Source organism: Lonchura striata, chromosome 33 (genome assembly GCF_050655825.1).
Source record: "Lonchura striata isolate lonStrDom1 chromosome 33, ASM5065582v1, whole genome shotgun sequence".
Lineage (NCBI taxonomy): Eukaryota > Metazoa > Chordata > Aves > Passeriformes > Estrildidae > Lonchura > Lonchura striata.
Window position 1 is genome coordinate 3,282,501 of NC_140735.1, and position 7,500 is coordinate 3,290,000.

The following is a 7,500-nucleotide window of genomic DNA, read 5'->3' on the forward strand; positions in this document are numbered from 1 at the left end:
CTCGCGGGGACGGAGGCTCGGCCGGGGCTGACCCGCCCCCGAGGCCGACGCCCCCCGCCCGCCGACCGGTCGCGGGCGAGCGACCGGCCGCCGGCGAGGTTGGGCCGAGCGGGGCCGCTCGGGAGAGCGAAACCCGCCGCGGCGCGTCCCCCCACCGGGCCACACGGAAAGCAACCGGACGTGCTAGAGGAGACAGCGACCCGACGAGGCGGGCGCGGCCCGGACACCGGGGCCCCTTCGAGCCGGGGCGGCTCGCTCTGCAGCAGGCGGCGGAACGGCAAAGGAGCGCCGTGCGGTGCGCGCCCGCGCGCGCACGGGCGGCTCGGGCTCTTTTCCCCCGGCCGCGCACACCCCTCTCTCTCTCTCTCTCTCTCATATCGGGCTTTCGCCTTTCCTTTGCGCTTCGACACGGCGACTTTTCGCCTCCTCGCGGCTCGGCTCCAGCCGCACCGCCGCCCGGCGCTGCTCGCGGCCGGCACCCACGGGGCGCTAAACCGGGACCAAAGGCCGGCACCGGCAAACCTCGCGTGCTTTCGAAGGACACCTGTAGGCTCGCGGGGCCACGCGGCCATCACACAGCTGGGACGGTCAAGACGCCCTTCCTCGGCAGCGGGAGGGGCGACACCTCGCCTGCGACGGGGAGCGAATCGGAGAAGAGACCGCCCGGCCCGAACACCGGACCCCCGCCGTGGGCTTCCCCATGACAGAGAAGCCCCGGAAGAAAGCCCGGCCGGCCGGGGGCCCTCTCCGACGCGACCCGAAAAGCCTCATCGATCGGGGCGGACGCGGCTGCACGAGGGCAGAGGAGGCAGCGGAGCGCAGAGGCAAAGCCCCAGCAGCCGCGGAACCGCCCGGCCGAAAGCGTGCAACGCACACCACGGCCCCACGGCAGCCCACCAAGGCGCACGCCCCACCGGCCGGCGCCGCCACGGGTGCGGCTGGGCCGAGAGCGGACGGGCTTGGGGGCTCCGCGCGCGTGCGAGCGGGGACACGCGTCCCCGGACCGATCCGCTCGCGGATCGGTCCCGGCACAGGGTAGACCGGGGGGGTGCCGCCACCCGCCCGCGGACAACGGCTCTCCTGGCCGGACGACGGAAGGACGGGACCGCCGGGCCGGGGTGGGGATGGCCTTCACCCTTTTCTGCCCAGGGAACCCGTCCGAGCGTTCGAGAAAGGTGCCACCGGCTTTCGCCCGCCCCGCGGCTGGCGCGCTCTCTCTCTCTCTCTCTCTCTCTCGGCCTCTCTTTCTCTCCCCTTCGGAAAAGCCGGGGTACGGCACCGATCAACGGAAAAAAAAAAAAAAAAAAAAAAGGCACATGGCGTGCGCGGCCCACAAGGACCCGTGCTAACCACGGGCGCCGGGGGCCCGGGGGGGGGCGAGGCGCGCGCCGCCTTCTCGCTGCCCCCCCCCCTTCGAAACCCACCGGCATCGCTCGGCTCGGGGCTCGCTCGGCCCCCCGGCTCCACACAACCTCGGCTTTCGTGGGCCCGCACGCTTCTCGGTGCCGCGGCTTAGGGCCGCGAGAGGAAAAGGCCATCGGAGGCCGGGCGGGCGGGGCCCCCCACAGCACCCGCACACGCCCTTGAAAAAATAGCAACGGACCGCCCGGGGCAGAAGCGGGCTCGGTCGCCACGACCGAGGAAGGGCGAGGCGCCGCCGCCTCGCCCGCGACCTTCCGGGGGTTGCTCTCTGCCGGGGGCTTCGGTCCGTGCTAGGGCGGGCCGGCCACCGCGGCCGGCCCCTCTCTGCCCGCGAAAAAAACAGCCCGCCCGCAAGGCGGGTCCCCGGCTTAAGGCCGAGGAAGGGGGTGACTTCAACAGCACGCGCCGGTGGGACGGGGTGCCGCCACCCCGGCTCCACGGCTCATCGGGCGACCGCCGTCACCGAGCCCCTCCGGCCACGCGGCGAATGCCGAGGCCAGGCCGCGCGCCCCACCGCTGCCCTTCCGACACGGACACGCTGGCAAACAGGTCGGGAGCGGGGGAACCGGGCGCCGCCACCGCGGCGGGCTGGCCGGGCCTTGCTCGGGGAGGAGGCTCTCGGGCGAGGGCCGGGGAAAAAAAAAGCCCGGCCGCGTCGACCCCCGGCTGCCGGCCACTGCCACCGGACCGGCTGCCGGAAAAATGCCTGCCGGAGCGGGCCCCGGCTTAAGGCCAGGCGGAAAAGGGACGAGGCGCCGCCGCCTCACCTGCCACCGATCGTCCCAGGGGGGCCGCCCCCCCTTCAACCGGGCCGGCACGGCAGCCGACCGGAGCGGAGCAACACACACGCGGGGCTTCTCACCGCCTCGCTGCGGCCAGCGAGCGGCTTCTCGACACGGTCTTTCGGGCCGTCTCTCTCGGCTCTCGGCTCTCTCTCTGGTGGCCCTTCACACTGCCCATTCTCTTCTCTCTGGCTTCTCGGGCAGCTCTCCCCCCGAAAGAGCGCCCTGGGCAGGACGGGAACCGGGACCAAGCCACGCGGCTCACCCGGCCTAGGCGGCACTCGCTCTGCCCCGACGACCGCGCGGCGCGGCCGCCCTATCCTCCGCCTTGCGACGCAGGCACCCTGGAAACCTGCGGGGACGCGGCCCGTCACCTCGCTCCCAATATACGGAAAGATAAGTCCAAGGCCGCCGACGCCTCCAAGGAGACGAGTGGAAGTCGACCGGGAGGGTGCGCCAGCGCAGGCCGACCGCTACGTCGACATAGCCGGAGGCAGCCTGGAACAGCGACCCCTTGGTGAACTTCCGCAGGCGGCCGCGACACCAGGTCTACCCGGGCGGACGGAGACCAGGTCTACCCCGGCTCCGGGATACCAGGTCTACCCCGGCCGCCGGGTACAAGGTCTACCCCGTCTCCGGGATACCAGGTCTACCCCGGCCGCCGGGTACAAGGTCTACCCCGTCTCCTGGATACCAGGTCTACCCCGGCCGCCGGGTACAAGGTCTACCCCGGCTCCTGGATACCAGGTCTACCCCGGCCGCCGGGTACAAGGTCTACCCCGTCTCCGGGATACCAGGTCTACCCCGGCCGCCGGGTACAAGGTCTACCCCGTCTCCTGGATACCAGGTCTACCCCGGCCGCCGGGTACAAGGTCTACCCCGGCTCCGGGATACCAGGTCTACCCCGGCCGCCGGGTACAAGGTCTACCCCGTCTCCGGGATACCAGGTCTACCCCGGCCGCCGGGTACAAGGTCTACCCCGGCTCCGGGATACCAGGTCTACCCCGGCCGCCGGGTACAAGGTCTACCCCGGCTCCGGGATACCAGGTCTACCCCGGCCGCCGGGTACAAGGTCTACCCCGTCTCCGGGATACCAGGTCTACCACGGCCGCCGGGTACAAGGTCTACCCCGTCTCCTGGATACCAGGTCTACCCCGGCCGCCGGGTACAAGGTCTACCCCGTCTCCGGGATACCAGGTCTACCCCGGCCGCCGGGTACAAGGTCTACCCCGGCCGCCGGGTACAAGGTCTACCCCGGCTCCGGGATACCAGGTCTACCCCGGCCGCCGGGTACAAGGTCTACCCCGTCTCCTGGATACCAGGTCTACCCCGGCCGCCGGGTACAAGGTCTACCCCGTCTCCGGGGTACCAGGTCTACCCCGGCCGCCGGGTACAAGGTCTACCCCGTCTCCTGGATACCAGGTCTACCCCGGCCGCCGGGTACAAGGTCTACCCCGTCTCCGGGGTACCAGGTCTACCCCGGCCGCCGGGTACAAGGTCTACCCCGTCTCCGGGATACCAGGTCTACCCCGGCCGCCGGGTACAAGGTCTACCCCGTCTCCGGGATACCAGGTCTACCCCGGCCGCCGGGTACAAGGTCTACCCCGTCTCCGGGATACCAGGTCTACCCCGGCCGCCGGGTACAAGGTCTACCCCGGCTCCGGGATACCAGGTCTACCCCGGCCGCCGGGTACAAGGTCTACCCCGGCTCCGGGATACCAGGTCTACCCCGGCCGCCGGGTACAAGGTCTACCCCGGCTCCGGGATACCAGGTCTACCCCGGCCGCCGGGTACAAGGTCTACCCCGTCTCCTGGATACCAGGTCTACCCCGGCCGCCGGGTACAAGGTCTACCCCGTCTCCTGGATACCAGGTCTACCCCGGCCGCCGGGTACAAGGTCTACCCCGGCTCCTGGATACCAGGTCTACCCCGGCCGCCGGGTACAAGGTCTACCCCGTCTCCGGGATACCAGGTCTACCCCGGCCGCCGGGTACAAGGTCTACCCCGTCTCCGGGATACCAGGTCTACCCCGGCCGCCGGGTACAAGGTCTACCCCGTCTCCGGGATACCAGGTCTACCCCGGCCGCCGGGTACAAGGTCTACCCCGGCTCCTGGATACCAGGTCTACCCCGGCCGCCGGGTACAAGGTCTACCCCGTCTCCTGGATACCAGGTCTACCCCGGCCGCCGGGTACAAGGTCTACCCCGGCTCCTGGATACCAGGTCTACCCCGGCCGCCGGGTACAAGGTCTACCCCGGCTCCTGGATACCAGGTCTACCCCGGCCGCCGGGTACAAGGTCTACCCCGGCTCCTGGATACCAGGTCTACCCCGGCCGCCGGGTACAAGGTCTACCCCGGCTCCGGGATACCAGGTCTACCCCGGCCGCCGGGTACAAGGTCTACCCCGTCTCCGGGATACCAGGTCTACCCCGGCCGCCGGGTACAAGGTCTACCCCGGCTCCTGGATACCAGGTCTACCCCGGCCGCCGGGTACAAGGTCTACCCCGGCTCCTGGATACCAGGTCTACCCCGGCCGCCGGGTACAAGGTCTACCCCGTCTCCGGGATACCAGGTCTACCCCGGCCGCCGGGTACAAGGTCTACCCCGTCTCCGGGATACCAGGTCTACCCCGGCCGCCGGGTACAAGGTCTACCCCGGCTCCGGGATACCAGGTCTACCCCGGCCGCCGGGTACAAGGTCTACCCCGGCTCCTGGATACCAGGTCTACCCCGGCCGCCGGGTACAAGGTCTACCCCGTCTCCGGGATACCAGGTCTACCCCGGCCGCCGGGTACAAGGTCTACCCCGTCTCCTGGATACCAGGTCTACCCCGGCCGCCGGGTACAAGGTCTACCCCGGCTCCGGGATACCAGGTCTACCCCGGCCGCCGGGTACAAGGTCTACCCCGTCTCCGGGATACCAGGTCTACCCCGGCCGCCGGGTACAAGGTATACCCCGTCTCCTGGATACCAGGTCTACCCCGGCCGCCGGGTACAAGGTCTACCCCGGCTCCTGGATACCAGGTCTACCCCGGCCGCCGGGTACAAGGTCTACCCCGTCTCCGGGATACCAGGTCTACCCCGGCCGCCGGGTACAAGGTCTACCCCGGCTCCGGGATACCAGGTCTACCCCGGCCGCCGGGTACAAGGTCTACCCCGTCTCCTGGATACCAGGTCTACCCCGGCCGCCGGGTACAAGGTCTACCCCGGCTCCTGGATACCAGGTCTACCCCGGCCGCCGGGTACAAGGTCTACCCCGTCTCCTGGATACCAGGTCTACCCCGGCCGCCGGGTACAAGGTCTACCCCGGCTCCTGGATACCAGGTCTACCCCGGCCGCCGGGTACAAGGTCTACCCGGTCTCCGGGATACCAGGTCTACCCCGGCCGCCGGGTACAAGGTCTACCCCGTCTCCGGGATACCAGGTCTACCCCGGCCGCCGGGTACAAGGTCTACCCCGTCTCCGGGATACCAGGTCTACCCCGGCCGCCGGGTACAAGGTCTACCCCGTCTACGGGATACCAGGTCTACCCCGGCCGCCGGGTACAAGGTCTACCCCGTCTCCGGGATACCAGGTCTACCCCGGCCGCCGGGTACAAGGTCTACCCCGTCTCCTGGATACCAGGTCTACCCCGGCCGCCGGGTACAAGGTCTACCCCGGCTCCTGGATACCAGGTCTACCCCGGCCGCCGGGTACAAGGTCTACCCCGGCTCCTGGATACCAGGTCTACCCCGGCCGCCGGGTACAAGGTCTACCCCGGCTCCTGGATACCAGGTCTACCCCGGCCGCCGGGTACAAGGTCTAGCCCGGCTCCGGGATACCAGGTCTACCCCGGCCGCCGGGTACAAGGTATACCACGTCTCCTGGATACCAGGTCTACCCCGGCCGCCGGGTACAAGGTCTACCCCGGCTCCTGGATACCAGGTCTACCCCGGCCGCCGGGTACAAGGTCTACCCCGGCTCCGGGATACCAGGTCTACCCCGGCCGCCGGGTACAAGGTATACCACGTCTCCTGGATACCAGGTCTACCCCGGCCGCCGGGTACAAGGTCTACCCCGGCTCCTGGATACCAGGTCTACCCCGGCCGCCGGGTACAAGGTATACCCCGTCTCCTGGATACCAGGTCTACCCCGGCCGCCGGGTACAAGGTCTACCCCGGCTCCTGGATACCAGGTCTACCCCGGCCGCCGGGTACAAGGTCTACCCCGGCTCCTGGATACCAGGTCTACCCCGGCCGCCGGGTACAAGGTCTACCCCGGCTCCTGGATACCAGGTCTACCCCGGCCGCCGGGTACAAGGTCTACCCCGTCTCCGGGATACCAGGTCTACCCCGGCCGCCGGGTACAAGGTCTACCCCGGCTCCTGGATACCAGGTCTACCCCGGCCGCCGGGTACAAGGTTTACCCCGGCTCCGGGATACCAGGTGTAGCCCGGGGGGCCGGACAACGGGTCTACCCCGGCGCCCGGAGGAAAAGTCTATTCCGGGGCCATGGCAAGAGGTATTTCCCCATACCCGGGTAGTAGAGCGTTTCTCAATGGCCGGCTTTACCTTTTTTTGCCTGGTGGGGGTGGGGGGGGCGGGCGCGAGGGGGGGGGCTCGGTGTGGGTTTTTGTGGGGGGTGGGGGAATGTGCGTTGCGGGACTTTTGGTTCGAGTTTTCTGGGTTTGTTTTAGGAGTTACGGGGTTATCCCTTTGTTTTTTGTGGCTTGGTTCCCCTTGGTCTGGTTTGGGGTTCGGGTTTCATTTCCCGCGCTTCCCCTTTCCTCCCTTCTCGAAGAGAACGACTCTTCTGTTCCCTCGGCGCAAGAAACTGATCCGGAAAAGGAATTTTCTTGGCGAACTTTATTTCTTTCCCTCTGGTACCCAGAGCGATCCCAGACCAAGCTGACAGGCAGCCTGCGTCAGCCTGCCGTCGAAGCAGCGTCAGCAGCCCCCTCCGCCCGGGGTGCCGCGCAGCCCTACCCGGCCGAACGGAATTTCAGTGGGGCCAGCGCGCAAGGGAAGCGAGGGAGGGAGGGAGGGACGGGGGGGCGAGGGGGGGAAGGGAGGGAGAGAGAGACAGAGAGAGAGGGGCACGGTGACACACACGCCGGCTCCACACACTCGCAATCCGACGCCGCCCCCTCAGAGCCCGCCCATCGACGGTTGGGGGCGCCCCGCCTGAAGACTTTCCCCGCCTCCGCCCATCGACGGTTGGGGGCGCCCCGCCCTGCCCCATCAGACTCCCCGGCGCCGCTCGCAGACTACTTTCCCCACCCCCGTCGCCGTCCCCCGCCCGCTCTCTCCTCGGCCGGTT